This window comes from Carcharodon carcharias, chromosome 17 (genome assembly GCF_017639515.1).
Source record: "Carcharodon carcharias isolate sCarCar2 chromosome 17, sCarCar2.pri, whole genome shotgun sequence".
Taxonomy (NCBI): Eukaryota; Metazoa; Chordata; class Chondrichthyes; order Lamniformes; family Lamnidae; genus Carcharodon; species Carcharodon carcharias.
This window is the reverse complement of record NC_054483.1, coordinates 109,409,390-109,426,351: the sequence shown is the minus strand read 5'-3', so window position 1 is coordinate 109,426,351 and position 16,962 is coordinate 109,409,390. Positions and strand designations below refer to the sequence as shown.

The 16,962-nt window shown below is 63.0% G+C and overlaps 2 pseudogenes; both read left to right on the top strand.

Moving 5' to 3' along the window:
- Positions 1–2,841: 2,841 nt before the first annotated feature.
- LOC121290246 lies at positions 2,842–2,960 on the top strand (annotated as a pseudogene).
- A 9,735-nt stretch (positions 2,961–12,695) lies between these two features.
- LOC121290245 lies at positions 12,696–12,814 on the top strand (annotated as a pseudogene).
- Positions 12,815–16,962: the final 4,148 nt, after the last annotated feature.

Below are 16,962 nucleotides of genomic sequence, written 5' to 3'. Positions count from 1 at the left end.
TGCTCCACCGTCAGCATGCTCCACCGTCAGCATGCTGCTCCGTCAGCGTGCTGTTCCGTCAACGTGCTCCACCGTCAGCGTGCTCCACCGTCAGTGTGCTGCTCCGTCAGCGTGTCCCACTGTCAGCGTGTTCCACCGTCAGCGTGCTGCTCCGTCAGCGTGCTCCACCGTCAGCATGCTCCACCGTCAGCATGCTGCTCCGTCAGCGTGCTGTTCCGTCAACGTGCTCCACCGTCAGCGTGCTCCACCGTCAGTGTGCTGCTCCGTCAGCGTGTCCCACTGTCAGCGTGTTCCACCGTCAGCGTGCTCCACCGTCAGCGTGCTGCACCGTCAGCGTGTTCCACCGTCAGCGTGCTCCACCATCAGCGTGCTGCTCCGTCAGCGTGCTCCACCGTCAGCATGCTCCACCGTCAGCATGCTGCTCCGTCAGCGTGCTGTTCCGTCAACGTGCTCCACCGTCAGCGTGCTCCACCGTCAGTGTGCTGCTCCATCAGCGTGTCCCACTGTCAGCGTGTTCCACCGTCAGCGTGCTCCACCGTCAGCGTGCTGCACTGTCAACGTGCTCCACCGTCAGCGTGCTCCACCATCAGCGTGCTGCTCCGTCAGTGTGCTCCACCGTCAGCATGTTGCACTGTCAGCGTGCTGCACTGTCTGCGTGCTCCACCGTCAGCGTGCTCCACCATCAGCATGCTGCTCCGTCAGTGTGCTCCACCGTCAGCGTGCTCCACCGTCAGCATGCTCCACCATCAGTGTGCTGCACCGTAAGCGTGCTGCTCCGTCAGCGTGCCCCACCGTCAGCGTACTCCACCGTCAGCATGCTCCACCATCAGCGTGCTGCACCGTAAGCGTGCTGCTCCGTCAGCGTTCTCCACCATCAGCGTGCTCCACCTTCAGGGTGCTGCTCCGTCAATGTGCTCCACCGTCAGCGTGCTCCACCGTCAGCATGCTCCACCGTCAGCGTGCTGCTCCGTCAGCTTGCTCCACCGTCAGCGTGCTGATCCTTCATCGTGCTCCACCGTCAGCGTGCTCCACCATCAGCGTGCTGCTCCGTCAGCGAGCTCCACCGCCAGCGTGCTCCACCGTCAACGTGCTCTACCGTCAGCGTGCTCCACCATCAGCGTGCCTCTCTGTCAGTGTGCTCCACAGTCAGCGTGTTCCACAGTCAGCGTGCTCCACCGTCAGCGTGCTGCACTGTCAGCGTGCTGCTCCGTCAACGTGCTCCACCGTCAGCGTGCTCCACCGTCAGCGTGCTGCACCGTCAGCGTGCTCCACCGTCAGCGTGCTGCACCGTCAACGTGCTCTACCGTCAGCGTGCTCCACCATCAGCGTGCTCACCGTCAGCGTGCTGCACCGTCAGCGTGCTGCTCCGTCAACGTGCTCCACCGTCAGCGTGCTCCACCGTTAACGTGCTGCACCGTTAGCGTGCTCACCGTCAGCGTGCTGCACTGTCAGCGTGCTGCTCCGTCAACGTGCTTCACCGTCAGCGTGCTCCACCGTCAGCGTGCTGCACCGTCAGCGTGCTCCACCGTCAGCGTGCTGCTCCGTCAACGTGCTCTACCGTCAGCGTGCTCCACCGTCAGCGTGCTCCACTGTCAGCGTGTTCCACCGTCAGCATGCTGCACTGTCAGCGTGCTGCTCCATCAACGTGCTCCACCATCAGCGTGCTGCACCGTCAGCGTGCTCCACCATCAGCGTGCTGCTCCGTCAACGTGCTCTACCGTCAGCGTGCTCCACCGTCAGCGTGCTCCACCGTCAGCGTGCTGCTCCGTCAACGTGATGCACCGTCAGCGTCCTACTCTGTCAACGTCAGCGTGCTGCTCCGTCAACGTGCTCCACCGTCAGCGTGCTCCACCGTCAGCGTGCTGCACCGTCAGCGTGCTCCACCGTCAGCGTGTTGCTCCGTCAACGTGCTCTACCGTCAGCGTGCTCCACCATCAGCGTGCTCCACCGTCAGCGTGCTGCACCGTCAGCATGCTGCTCCGTCAACGTGCTCCACCGTCAGCGTGCTCCACCGTTAGCGTTCTGCACCGTTAGCGTGCTCACCGTCAGCGTGCTGCACTGTCAGCGTGCTGCTCCGTCAACGTGCTTCACCGTCAGCGTGCTCCACCGTCAGCGTGCTGCACCGTCAGCGTGCTCCACCGTCAGCGTGCTGCTCCGTCAACGTGCTCTACCGTCAGCGTGCTCCACCGTCAGCGTGCTCCACTGTCAGCGTGTTCCACCGTCAGCATGCTGCACTGTCAGCGTGCTGCTCCATCAACGTGCTCCACCATCAGCGTGCTGCACCGTCAGCGTGCTCCACCATCAGCGTGCTGCTCCGTCAACGTGCTCTACCGTCAGCGTGCTCCACCGTCAGCGTGCTCCACCGTCAGCGTGCTGCTCCGTCAACGTGATGCACCGTCAGCGTCCTACTCTGTCAGCGTGCTCCAGCGTCAGCGTGCTCCACCGTCAGTGTGCCCCACCGTCAGTGTGCCGCTCCATCAGCGTGCTCCACCGTCACCGTGCTGCTCCGTCAGCGTGCTCCACTGTCAGTGTGCTCCACCAGCAGCGTGCTGCTCCGTCAACGTCCTCCACCATCAACGTGCTCCACCTTCAGCGTGCTCCACCGTCAGCGTTTTCCACCGTCAGCATGCTCTACCGTCAGCGTGCTCCACCGTCAGCGTGCTGCTCCGTCAGCGTGGTCCACCATCAGCGTGCTGCACCATCAGCATGCTCCACCGTCAACGTGCTCTACCGTCAGCGTGCCTCTCCGTCAGTGTGCTCCACAGTCAGCGTGTTCCACTGCCAGCGTGCTGCTCCGTCAGCGTGCTCCACCGTCAGCGTGCTCCACCGTCAGCATGCTGCTCCATCGGCCATACTAGTCTGAAAACGCCTGATCTCGTCTGATCTCGGAAGCTAAGCAGACTCAGTCCCGGTTAGTACTTGGATGGGAGACTGCCTGGGAATACCAGGTGCAGTAGGCTTTAAGAGTTCAAATCTCACAATGGCAAACTATGAAACAATGTAACTTCATCTGAAACAGATGGAAACAGGTTTACTCAAAAGAGTATCAAGAGTTCAAATCTCACAATGGCAAACTATGAAACAATGTAACTTCATCTGAAACAGATGGAAACAGGTTTACTCAAAAGAGTATCAGCGTGCTCCACCGTCAGCGTGCTGCACCATCAGCATGCTGGACCGTCAGCGTGCTCCACCATCAGCGTGTTCCACCGTCAGCGTGTTCCACCGTCAGCGTGCTGCTCTGTCAACGTGCTCCACCGTCAGCATGCTGCTCCATCAGCGTGCTCCACCGTCAGCGTGCTCGACCGTCAGCGTGCTGCTCCGTCAGCGTGCTCCACCGTCAGAGTGCTGCTCCGGTAGCGTTCTGCTCCGTCAGCGTGCTCCACCGTCAGCGTGCTCCACCGTCAACATGTTCCACCATCAGCGTGCTCCACCGTCAGCGTGTTCCACCATCAGGGTGCTGCTGTGTCAGCTTGCTCCCCCGTCAGCGTGCTCCACCGCCAGCGTGCTGCACCATCAGCGTGCTGCTCCTTCCGCCTGCTCCACTGCCAGGGTGCTGCTTCGTCACCATGCTCCACCGTCAGCGTGCTGTTCCGTCAACGTGCTCCACCGTCAGCGTGCTCCACCGTCAGTGTGCTGCTCCGTCAGCGTGTCCCACTGTCAGCGTGTTCCACCGTCAGCGTGCTCCACCGTCAGCGTGCTGCACCGTCAGCGTGTTCCACCGTCAGCGTGCTCCACCATCAGCGTTCTCCACCGTCAGCGTGCTGCACCGTCAACGTGCTCCACCGTCAGCGTGCTCCACCATCAGCGTGCTGCTCCGTCAGTGTGCTCCACCGTCAGCATGTTGCACTGTCAGCATGCTGCACTGTCTGCATGCTCCACCGTCAGCGTGGTCCACCATCAGCATGCTGCTCCGTCAGTGTGCTCCACCGTCAGCGTGCTCCACCGTCAGCATGCTCCACCATCAGTGTGCTGCACCGTAAGCGTGCTGCCCGTCAGCGTGCCCCACCGTCAGCGTGCTCCACCGTCAGCATGCTCCACCATCAGCGTGCTGCACCGTAAGCGTGCTGCTCCGTCATCGTGATCCACCGTCAGCGTGCTCCACCGTCAGCGTGCTGCACCGTCAGCGTGCTCCACCGTCAGCGTGTTGCTCCGTCAACGTGCTCTACCGTCAGCGTGCTCCACCATCAGCGTGCTCCACCGTCAGCGTGCTGCACCGTCAGCGTGCTGCTCCGTCAACGTGCTCCACCGTCAGCGTGCTCCACCGTTAGCGTGCTGCACCGTTAGCGTGCTCACCGTCAGCGTGCTGCACTGTCAGCGTGCTGCTCCGTCAACGTGCTTCACCGTCAGCGTGCTCCACCGTCAGCGTGCTGCACCGTCAGCGTGCTCCACCGTCAGCGTGCTGCTCCGTCAACGTGCTCTACCGTCAGCGTGCTCCACCGTCAGCGTGCTCCACTGTCAGCGTGTTCCACCGTCAGCATGCTGCACTGTCAGCGTGCTGCTCCATCAACGTGCTCCACCATCAGCGTGCTGCACCGTCAGCGTGCTCCACCATCAGCGTGCTGCTCCGTCAACGTGCTCTACCGTCAGCGTGCTCCACCGTCAGCGTGCTGCTCCGTCAACGTGATGCACCGTCAGCGTCCTACTCCGTCAGCGTGCTCCAGCGTCAGCGTGCTCCACCGTCAGTGTGCCCCACCGTCAGTGTGCCGCTCCATCAGCGTGCTCCACCGTCACCGTGCTGCTCCGTCAGCGTGCTCCACTGTCAGTGTGCTCCACCAGCAGCGTGCTGTTCCGTCAACTTGCTCCACCGTCAGCGTGCTCCACCGTCAGCGTGTTCCACCGTCAGCGTGTTCCACCGTCAGCCTGCTCCACCGTCAGCGTGCTCCACCCTCAGCGTGCTGCTCCCTCAACGTGCTGTACCGTCAGCGTGTTCCGCTGTCTGCGTCCTCCACCGTCAGTGTGCTCCACTGTCAGCGTGCTCCACCATCAGCGTGCTGCTCCGTCAGTGTGCTCCACCATCAGCGTGCTCCAACGACAGCGCGCTGCAACGTCAGCATGCTCCACTGTCAGCGTGCTCCACCGTCAGCGTGCTCCACCGTCAGTGTGCTGCTCCGTCAGCGTGCTCAACCGTCAGCGTGCTCCACCGGCAGCGTGCTCCACTGGCAGCGTGCTCCAGTGTCAGCATGCGTCACCGTCAACGTGCTCCACCGTCAGCGTGTTCCACCGTCAGCGTGCTGCTCCGTCAGCGTGCTCCACCGTCAGCGTGCTGCTCCGTCAGCGTGCTCCACCGTCAGCGTGCTCCACCGTCAGCGTGCTCCACTGGCAGCGTGCTCCACTGTCAGCATGCTCCACCGTCAGCGTGCTCCACCGTCAGCGTGTTCCACCATCAGCGTGCTGTTCCGTCAACTTGCTCCACCGTCAGGGTGTTCCACCGTCAGCGTGTTCCACCATCAGCCTGCTCCATCGTCAGCGTGCTTCTCCGTGAGCGTGCTCCACTGCCAGCGTGCTCCACCGTCATCATGCTGCTCCATCAGCGTGCTCCACCATCAGCGTGCTGCTCCGTCAGTGTGCTCCACCGCAAGCGTGTTCCACCGTCAGCGTGCTGCTCCGTCAGCGTGTTCCACCGTCAGCGTGCTGCTCCGTCAACGTGCTCCACCGTCAGCGTTTTCCCCCATCAGCGTGCTGCTCCGTCAACGTGCTTCACTGTGAGCGTGCTTCTCCGTCAGCGTACTCCACCGTCAGCGTGCTCCAACGTCAGCGTGCTGCAACGTCAGCATGCTCCACTGTAAGCGTGCTGCACCGTCAGCGTGCTGGTCAGTCAGCGGGCTGCACCGTCAGCGTGCTCCACCGTCAGCGTGCTGCTCCGTCAGCGTGTTCCACCGTCAGCGTGCTCCACCGTCAGCGTAATGCACCGTCAGCGTGCTCAACCATCAGTGTGCTGCACCATTAGCGTGCTCCACCATCAGCGTGTTCCACCGTCAGCGTGCTGCTCCTTCAACGTGGTCCACCGTCAATGTGCTCCACCGTCAGCGTGCTCCACCGTCAACGTACTCCAGCGTCAGCGTGTTCCACCGTCAGTGTGCTCCACCCTCAGCGTGTTGCTCCATCAGCATTCTGCTACGTCAGCGTGTTCCACCGTCGGCGTGCTCCACCGTCAGCGTGCTGCTCCGTCAGCGTGCTCCACCGTCAGCGTGCTCCACCTTCAGCATGCTCCACCGTCAGCGTGCTCCACCGTCAGCGTGCTCCACAGTCAACGTGCTCCAGCGTCAGCGTGCTCGACGGTCAGCGTGCTGCTCCGTCAGTGTGCTCCACTGTCAGCGTGTTCCACCGTCAGCGTGCTCTACCGTCAGCGTGCTGCTCCGGTAGCGTTCTGCTCCGTCAGCGTGCTCCAACGTCAGCGTGCTCCACCGTCAACATTTTCCACCATCAGCGTGCTACACTGTCAGCGTGCTCCACTGTCAGCGTGCTCCACCGTCAGCGTGTTCCACCATCAGGGTGCTGCTGTGTCAGCTTGCTCCCCCGTCAGCGTGCTCCACCGCCAGCGTGCTGCACCATCAGCGTGCTGCTCCTTCCGCCTGCTCCACTGCCAGGGTGCTGCTTCGTCACCATGCTCCACCATCAGCGTGCTGCTCCGTCAGCGTTCCCCACCGTCAGCGTGCTGCTCCGTCAGCGTGCTCCACCGTCAGCGTGTTCCACTTTCAGCGTGCTCCACCATCAGCGTGCTCCACTGCCAGCGTGCTGCTCCGTCAGCGTGCTCCACCGTCAGCATGCTGCTCCATCAGCGTGCTCCACCGTCAGCGTGCTGCACCGTCAGCGTGCTGGACCGTCAGCATGCTCCACCATCAGCGTGTTCCACCGTCAGCGTGTTCCACCATCAGGGTGCTGCTGTGTCAGCTTGCTCCCCCGTCAGCGTGCTCCACCGCCAGCGTGCTGCACCATCAGCGTGCTGCTCCTTCCGCCTGCTCCACTGCCAGCGTGCTGCTTCGTCACCATGCTCCACCATCAGCGTGCTGCTCCGTCAGCGTTCCCCACCGTCAGCGTGCTGCTCCGTCAGCGTGCTCCACCGTCAGCGTGTTCCACTGCCAGCGTGCTGCTCCGTCAGCGTGCTCCACCGTCAGCATGCTGCTCCATCAGCGTGCTCCACCGTCAGCGTGCTGCACCGTCAGCGTGCTGGACCGTCAGCGTGCTCCACCATCAGCGTGTTCCACCGTCAGCGTGTTCCACCGTCAGCGTGCTGCTCTGTCAACGTGCTCCACCGTCAGCATGCTGCTCCATCAGCGTGCTCTACCGTCAGCGTGCTCGACCGTCAGCGTGCTGCTCCGTCAGTGTGCTCCACTGTCAGCGTGTTCCACCGTCAGCGTGCTCCACCGTCAGCGTGCTGCTCCGGTAGCGTTCTGCTCCGTCAGCGTTCCCCACCGTCAGCGTGCTGCTCCGTCAGCGTGCTCCATCGTCAGCGTGCTCCACCGTCAGCGTGCTTCACAGTCAAAGTGCTCCAGCGTCAGCGTACTCCACCGTCAGCGTGCTGCTCCGTCAACGTGCTCCACCGTCAGCGTTTTCCCCCATCAGCGTGCTGCTCCGTCAACGTGCTTCACTGTCAGCGTGCTTCTCCGTCAGAGTGCTCCACCGTCAGCGTGCTCCAACGTCAGCGTGCTGCAACGTCAGCATGCTCCACTGTCAGCGTGCTGCACCGTCAGCGTGCTGGTCAGTCAGCGGGCTGCACCGTCAGCGTGCTCCACCGTAAGCGTGCTGCTCCATCAGCGTGCTCCACCGTCAGCGTGCTCCACCGTCAGTGTGCTGCACCATTAGCGTGCTCCACCATCAGCGTGTTCCACCGTCAGCGTGCTGCTCCTTCAACGTGGTCCACCGTCAATGTGCTCCACCTTCAGCGTGCTCCACCGTCAACGTACTCCAGCGTCAGCATGTTCCACCGTCAGTGTGCTCCACCCTCAGCGTGTTGCTCCATCAGCGTTCTGCTACGGTCAGCGTGTTCGACCGTTAGCGTGCTCCACCGTCAGCATGTTCCACTTTCAGCGTGCTCCACCGTCAGCGTGCTCCACTGCCAGCGTGCTGCTCCGTCAGCGTGCTCCACCGTCAGCATGCTGCTCCATCAGCGTGCTCCACCGTCAGCGTGCTGCACCGTCAGCGTGCTGGACCGTCAGCGTGCTCCACCATCAGCGTGTTCCACCGTCAGCGTGTTCCAACATCAGGGTGCTGCTGTGTCAGCTTGCTCCCCCGTCAGCGTGCTCCACCGCCAGCGTGCTGCACCATCAGCGTGCTGCTCCTTCCGCCTGCTCCACTGCCAGCGTGCTGCTTCGTCACCATGCTCCACCATCAGCGTGCTGCTCCGTCAGCGTTCCCCACCGTCAGCGTGCTGCTCCGTCAGCGTGCTCCACCATCAGCGTGTTCCACTTTCAGCGTGCTCCACCGTCAGCGTGCTCCACTGCCAGCGTGCTGCTCCGTCAGCGTGCTCCACCGTCAGCATGCTGCTCCATCAGCGTGCTCCACCGTCAGCGTGCTGCACCGTCAGCGTGCTGGACCGTCAGCGTGCTCCACCATCAGCGTTTTCCACCGTCAGCGTGTTCCACCGTCAGCGTGCTGCTCTGTCAACGTGCTCCACCGTCAGCATGCTGCTCCATCAGCGTGCTCTACCGTCAGCGTGCTCGACCGTCAGCGTGCTGCTCCGTCAGTTTGCTCCACTGTCAGCGTGTTCCACCGTCAGCGTGCTCCACCATCAGCGTGCTGCTCCGGTAGCGTTCTGCTCCGTCAGCGTGCTCCACCGTCAGCGTGCTCCACCGTCAACATGTTCCACCATCAGCGTGCTACACTGTCAGCGTGCTCCACTGTCAGCGTGCTCCACCGTCAGCGTGTTCCACCATCAGGGTGCTGCTCTGTCAGCTTGCTCCCCCGTCAGCGTGCTCCACCGCCAGCGTGCTGCACCATCAGCGCGCTGCTCCTTCCGCCTGCTCCACTGCCAGGGTGCTGCTTCGTCACCATGCTCCACCGTCAGTGTGCTGCTCCGTCAGCGTTCCCCACCGTCAGCGTGCTGCTCCGTCAGCGTGCTCCACCGTCAGCGTGCTCCACCGTCAGCGTGCTCCACAGTCAAAGTGCTCCAGCGTCAGCGTGCTCGACCGTCAGCGTGCTGCTCCGTCAGTGTGCTCCACTGTCAGCGTACTCCACCGTCAGCGTGCTGCTCCGTCAACGTGCTCCACCGTCAGCGTTTTCCCCCATCAGCGTGCTGCTCCGTCAACGTGCTTCACTGTCAGCGTGCTTCTCCGTCAGCGTGCTCCACCGTCAGCGTGCTCCAACGTCAGCGTGCTGCAACGTCAGCATGCTCCACTGTCAGCGTGCTCCACCGTCAGCGTGCTCCACCGTCAGTGTGCTGCTCCGTCAGCGTGCTCAACCGTCAGCGTGCTCCACCGGCAGCGTGCTCCACTGGCAGCGTGCTCCAGTGTCAGCATGCGTCACCGTCAACGTGCTCCACCGTCAGCGTGTTCCACCGTCAGCGTGCTGCTCCGTCAGCGTGCTCCACCGTCAGCGTGCTCCACCGTCAGCGTGCTCCACTGGCAGCGTGCTCCACTGTCAGCATGCTCCACCGTCAGCGTGCTCCACCGTCAGCGTGTTCCACCATCAGCCTGCTCCACCGTCAGCGTGCTGCTCCGTGAGCGTGCTCCACTGCCAGCGTGCTCCACCGTCATCGTGCTGCTCCATCAGCGTGCTCCACCATCAGCGTGCTGCTCCGTCAGCGTGTTCCACCGTCAGCGTGCTGCTCCGTCAACGTGCTCCACCGTCAGCGTTTTCCCCCATCAGCGTGCTGCTCCGTCAACGTGCTTCACTGTCAGCGTGCCTCTCCGTCAGCGTACTCCACCGTCAGCATGCTCCAACGTCAGCGTGCTGCAACGTCAGCATGCTCCACTGTCAGCGTGCTGCACCGTCAGCGTGCTGGTCAGTCAGCGGGCTGCACCGTCAGCGTGCTCCACCGTCAGCGTGCTGCTCCGTCAGCGTGTTCCACCGTCAGCGTGCTCCACCGTCAGCGTAATGCACCGTCAGCGTGCTCAACCATCAGTGTGCTGCACCATTAGCGTGCTCCACCATCAGCGTGTTCCACCGTCAGCGTGCTGCTCCTTCAACGTGGTCCACCGTCAATGTGTTCCACCGTCAGCGTGCTCCACCGTCAACGTACTCCAGCGTCAGCGTGTTCCACCGTCAGTGTGCTCCACCCTCAGCGTGTTGCTCCATCAGCGTTCTGCTACGTCAGCGTGTTCCACCGTCAGCGTGCTGCTCCGGTAGCGTTCTGCTCCGTCAGCGTGCTCCACCGTCAGCGTGCTCCACCGTCAAAATGTTCCACCATCAGCGTGCTCCACCGTCAGCGTGTTCCACCATCAGGGTGCTGCTGTGTCAGCTTGCTCCCCCGTCAGCGTGCTCCACCGCCAGCGTGCTGCACCATCAGCGTGCTGCTCCTTCCGCCTGCTCCACTGCCAGGATGCTGCTTCGTCAACATGCTCCACCGTCAGCGTGCTGCTCCGTCAGCGTTCCCCACCGTCAGCGTGCTGCTCCGTCAGCGTGCTGCTCCATCAGCGTGCTCCACCGTCAGCGTGCTGCACCATCAGCGTGCTGGACCGTCAGCGTGCTCCACCATCAGCGTGCTGCTCTGTCAACGTGCTCCACCGTCAGCATGCTGCTCCATCAGGGTGCTCCACCGTCAGCGTGCTCGACCGTCAGCGTGCTGTTCCGTCAGTGTGCTCCACTGTCAGCGTGTTCCACCGTCAGCGTGCTCCACCGTCAGCGTGCTGCTCCGGTAGCGTTCTGCTCCGTCAGCGTGTTCCACCGTCAGCGTGCTCCACCGTCAGCGTGCCTCTCCGTCAGTGTGCTCCACAGTCAGCGTGTTCCACTGCCAGCGTGCTGCTCCGTCAGCGTGCTCCACCGTCAGCGTGCTCCACCGTCAGTGTGCTGCACCGTAAGCGTGCTGCTCCGTCAGCGTGCCCCACCGTCAGCGTGCTCCACCGTCAGGGTGTTCCACCATCAGCGTGCTCCACCGTCAGCGTGCTGCTCCGGTAGCGTTCTGCTCCGTCAGTGTGCTCCACCGTCAGCGTGCTCCACCGTCAACATGTTCCACCATCAGCGTGCTACACTGTCAGCGTGCTCCACTGTCAGCGTGCTCCACCGTCAGCGTGTTCCACCATCAGGGTGCTGCTCTGTCAGCTTGCTCCCCCGTCAGCGTGCTCCACCGCCAGCGTGCTGCACCATCAGCGTGCTGCTCCTTCCGCCTGCTCCACTGCCAGGGTGCTGCTTCATCACCATGCTCCACCGTCAGGGTGCTGCTCCGTCAGCATTCCCCACCGTCAGCGTGCTGCTCCGTCAGCGTGCTCCACCGTCAGCGTGTTCCACTTTCAGCGTGCTCCACCGTCAGCGTGCTCCACTGCCAGCGTGCTGCTCCGTCAGCATGCTCCACCGTCAGCGTGCTCCACCGTCAGCATGCTGCTCCATCAGCGTGCTCCACCGTCAGCGTGCTGCACCGTCAGCGTGCTGGACCGTCAGTGTGCTCCACCATCAGCGTGTTCCACCGTCAGCGTGTTCCACCGTCAGCGTGCTGCTCTGTCAACGTGCTGCACCGTCAGCGTGCTGCTCCGTCAGCGTGCTCCACCGTCAGCATGCTCCACAGTCAGCATGCTGCTCCGTCAGCGTGCTGTTCCGTCAACGTGCTCCACCGTCAGCGTGCTCCACCGTCAGTGTGCTGCTCCGTCAGCGTGTCCCACTGTCAGCGTGTTCCACCGTCAGCGTGCTCCACCGTCAGCGTAATGCACCGTCAGCGTGCTCAACCATCAGTGTGCTGCACCATTAGCGTGCTCCACCATCAGCGTGTTCCACCGTCAGCGTGCTGCTCCTTCAACGTGGTCCACCGTCAATGTGTTCCACCGTCAGCGTGCTCCACCGTCAACGTACTCCAGCGTCAGCGTGTTCCACCGTCAGTGTGCTCCACCCTCAGCGTGTTGCTCCATCAGCGTTCTGCTACGTCAGCGTGTTCCACCGTCAGCGTGCTGCTCCGGTAGCGTTCTGCTCCGTCAGCGTGCTCCACCGTCAGCGTGCTCCACCGTCAAAATGTTCCACCATCAGCGTGCTCCACCGTCAGCGTGTTCCACCATCAGGGTGCTGCTGTGTCAGCTTGCTCCCCCGTCAGCGTGCTCCACCGCCAGCGTGCTGCACCATCAGCGTGCTGCTCCTTCCGCCTGCTCCACTGCCAGGATGCTGCTTCGTCAACATGCTCCACCGTCAGCGTGCTGCTCCGTCAGCGTTCCCCACCGTCAGCGTGCTGCTCCGTCAGCGTGCTGCTCCATCAGCGTGCTCCACCGTCAGCGTGCTGCACCATCAGCGTGCTGGACCGTCAGCGTGCTCCACCATCAGCGTGCTGCTCTGTCAACGTGCTCCACCGTCAGCATGCTGCTCCATCAGGGTGCTCCACCGTCAGCGTGCTCGACCGTCAGCGTGCTGTTCCGTCAGTGTGCTCCACTGTCAGCGTGTTCCACCGTCAGCGTGCTCCACCGTCAGCGTGCTGCTCCGGTAGCGTTCTGCTCCGTCAGCGTGTTCCACCGTCAGCGTGCTCCACCGTCAGCGTGCCTCTCCGTCAGTGTGCTCCACAGTCAGCGTGTTCCACTGCCAGCGTGCTGCTCCGTCAGCGTGCTCCACCGTCAGCATGCTGCTCCATCGGCCATACTAGTCTGAAAACGCCTGATCTCGTCTGATCTCGGAAGCTAAGCAGACTCAGTCCCGGTTAGTACTTGGATGGGAGACTGCCTGGGAATACCAGGTGCAGTAGGCTTTAAGAGTTCAAATCTCACAATGGCAAACTATGAAACAATGTAACTTCATCTGAAACAGATGGAAACAGGTTTACTCAAAAGAGTATCAAGAGTTCAAATCTCACAATGGCAAACTATGAAACAATGTAACTTCATCTGAAACAGATGGAAACAGGTTTACTCAAAAGAGTATCAGCGTGCTCCACCGTCAGCGTGCTGCACCATCAGCATGCTGGACCGTCAGCGTGCTCCACCATCAGCGTGTTCCACCGTCAGCGTGTTCCACCGTCAGCGTGCTGCTCTGTCAACGTGCTCCACCGTCAGCATGCTGCTCCATCAGCGTGCTCCACCGTCAGCGTGCTCGACCGTCAGCGTGCTGCTCCGTCAGCGTGCTCCACCGTCAGAGTGCTGCTCCGGTAGCGTTCTGCTCCGTCAGCGTGCTCCACCGTCAGCGTGCTCCACCGTCAACATGTTCCACCATCAGCGTGCTCCACCGTCAGCGTGTTCCACCATCAGGGTGCTGCTGTGTCAGCTTGCTCCCCCGTCAGCGTGCTCCACCGCCAGCGTGCTGCACCATCAGCGTGCTGCTCCTTCCGCCTGCTCCACTGCCAGGGTGCTGCTTCGTCACCATGCTCCACCGTCAGCGTGCTGTTCCGTCAACGTGCTCCACCGTCAGCGTGCTCCACCGTCAGTGTGCTGCTCCGTCAGCGTGTCCCACTGTCAGCGTGTTCCACCGTCAGCGTGCTCCACCGTCAGCGTGCTGCACCGTCAGCGTGTTCCACCGTCAGCGTGCTCCACCATCAGCGTTCTCCACCGTCAGCGTGCTGCACCGTCAACGTGCTCCACCGTCAGCGTGCTCCACCATCAGCGTGCTGCTCCGTCAGTGTGCTCCACCGTCAGCATGTTGCACTGTCAGCATGCTGCACTGTCTGCATGCTCCACCGTCAGCGTGGTCCACCATCAGCATGCTGCTCCGTCAGTGTGCTCCACCGTCAGCGTGCTCCACCGTCAGCATGCTCCACCATCAGTGTGCTGCACCGTAAGCGTGCTGCTCCGTCAGCGTGCCCCACCGTCAGCGTGCTCCACCGTCAGCATGCTCCACCATCAGCGTGCTGCACCGTAAGCGTGCTGCTCCGTCAGCGTGCTCCACCATCAGCGTGCTCCACCTTCAGGGTGCTGCTCCGTCAATGTGCTCCACCGTCAGTGTGCTCCACCGTCAGCGTGCTCCACCGTCAGCATGCTCCACCGTCAGCGTGCTGCTCCGTCAGCTTGCTCCACCGTCAGCGTGCTGATCCTTCAGCGTGCTCCACCGTCAGCGTGCTCCACCATCAGCGTGCTGCTCCGTCAGCGAGCTCCACCGCCAGCGTGCTCCACCGTCAACGTGCTCTACCGTCAGCGTGCTCCACCATCAGCGTGCCTCTCTGTCAGTGTGCTCCACAGTCAGCGTGTTCCACAGTCAGCGTGCTCCACTGTCAGCGTGCTGCACTGTCAGCGTGCTGCTCCGTCATCGTGATCCACCGTCAGCGTGCTCCACCGTCAGCGTGCTGCACCGTCAGCGTGCTCCACCGTCAGCGTGTTGCTCCGTCAACGTGCTCTACCGTCAGCGTGCTCCACCATCAGCGTGCTCCACCGTCAGCGTGCTGCACCGTCAGCGTGCTGCTCCGTCAACGTGCTCCACCGTCAGCGTGCTCCACCGTTAGCGTGCTGCACCGTTAGCGTGCTCACCGTCAGCGTGCTGCACTGTCAGCGTGCTGCTCCGTCAACGTGCTTCACCGTCAGCGTGCTCCACCGTCAGCGTGCTGCACCGTCAGCGTGCTCCACCGTCAGCGTGCTGCTCCGTCAACGTGCTCTACCGTCAGCGTGCTCCACCGTCAGCGTGCTCCACTGTCAGCGTGTTCCACCGTCAGCATGCTGCACTGTCAGCGTGCTGCTCCATCAACGTGCTCCACCATCAGCGTGCTGCACCGTCAGCGTGCTCCACCATCAGCGTGCTGCTCCGTCAACGTGCTCTACCGTCAGCGTGCTCCACCGTCAGCGTGCTCCACCGTCAGCGTGCTGCTCCGTCAACGTGATGCACCGTCAGCGTCCTACTCCGTCAGCGTGCTCCAGCGTCAGCGTGCTCCACCGTCAGTGTGCCCCACCGTCAGTGTGCCGCTCCATCAGCGTGCTCCACCGTCACCGTGCTGCTCCGTCAGCGTGCTCCACTGTCAGTGTGCTCCACCAGCAGCGTGCTGTTCCGTCAACTTGCTCCACCGTCAGCGTGCTCCACCGTCAGCGTGTTCCACCGTCAGCGTGTTCCACCGTCAGCCTGCTCCACCGTCAGCGTGCTCCACCCTCAGCGTGCTGCTCCCTCAACGTGCTGTACCGTCAGCGTGTTCCGCTGTCTGCGTCCTCCACCGTCAGTGTGCTCCACTGTCAGCGTGCTCCACCATCAGCGTGCTGCTCCGTCAGTGTGCTCCACCGTCAGCGTGCTCCAACGACAGCGCGCTGCAACGTCAGCATGCTCCACTGTCAGCGTGCTCCACCGTCAGCGTGCTCCACCGTCAGTGTGCTGCTCCGTCAGCGTGCTCAACCGTCAGCGTGCTCCACCGGCAGCGTGCTCCACTGGCAGCGTGCTCCAGTGTCAGCATGCGTCACCGTCAACGTGCTCCACCGTCAGCGTGTTCCACCGTCAGCGTGCTGCTCCGTCAGCGTGCTCCACCGTCAGCGTGCTGCTCCGTCAGCGTGCTCCACCGTCAGCGTGCTCCACCGTCAGCGTGCTCCACTGGCAGCGTGCTCCACTGTCAGCATGCTCCACCGTCAGCGTGCTCCACCGTCAGCGTGTTCCACCATCAGCGTGCTGTTCCGTCAACTTGCTCCACCGTCAGGGTGTTCCACCGTCAGCGTGTTCCACCATCAGCCTGCTCCATCGTCAGCGTGCTTCTCCGTGAGCGTGCTCCACTGCCAGCGTGCTCCACCGTCATCATGCTGCTCCATCAGCGTGCTCCACCATCAGCGTGCTGCTCCGTCAGTGTGCTCCACCGCCAGCGTGTTCCACCGTCAGCGTGCTGCTCCGTCAGCGTGCTCCACCATCAGCGTGCTGCTCCGTCAGCGTGTTCCACCGTCAGCGTGCTGCTCCGTCAACGTGCTCCACCGTCAGCGTTTTCCCCCATCAGCGTGCTGCTCCGTCAACGTGCTTCACTGTGAGCGTGCTTCTCCGTCAGCGTACTCCACCGTCAGCGTGCTCCAACGTCAGCGTGCTGCAACGTCAGCATGCTCCACTGTAAGCGTGCTGCACCGTCAGCGTGCTGGTCAGTCAGCGGGCTGCACCGTCAGCGTGCTCCACCGTCAGCGTGCTGCTCCGTCAGCGTGTTCCACCGTCAGCGTGCTCCACCGTCAGCGTAATGCACCGTCAGCGTGCTCAACCATCAGAGTGCTGCACCATTAGCGTGCTCCACCATCAGCGTGTTCCACCGTCAGCGTGCTGCTCCTTCAACGTGGTCCACCGTCAATGTGCTCCACCGTCAGCGTGCTCCACCGTCAACGTACTCCAGCGTCAGCGTGTTCCACCGTCAGTGTGCTCCACCCTCAGCGTGTTGCTCCATCAGCATTCTGCTACGTCAGCGTGTTCCACCGTCGGCGTGCTCCACCGTCAGCGTGCTGCTCCGTCAGCGTGCTCCACCGTCAGCGTGCTCCACCTTCAGCATGCTCCACCGTCAGCGTGCTCCACCGTCAGCGTGCTCCACAGTCAACGTGCTCCAGCGTCAGCGTGCTCGACGGTCAGCGTGCTGCTCCGTCAGTGTGCTCCACTGTCAGCGTGTTCCACCGTCAGCGTGCTCTACCGTCAGCGTGCTGCTCCGGTAGCGTTCTGCTCCGTCAGCGTGCTCCAACGTCAGCGTGCTCCACCGTCAACATTTTCCACCATCAGCGTGCTACACTGTCAGCGTGCTCCACTGTCAGCGTGCTCCACCGTCAGCGTGTTCCACCATCAGGGTGCTGCTGTGTCAGCTTGCTCCCCCGTCAGCGTGCTCCACCGCCAGCGTGCTGCACCATCAGCGTGCTGCTCCTTCCGCCTGCTCCACTGCCAGGGTGCTGCTTCGTCACCATGCTCCACCATCAGCGTGCTGCTCCGTCAGCGTTCCCCACCGTCAGCGTGCTGCTCCGTCAGCGTGCTCCACCGTCAGCGTGT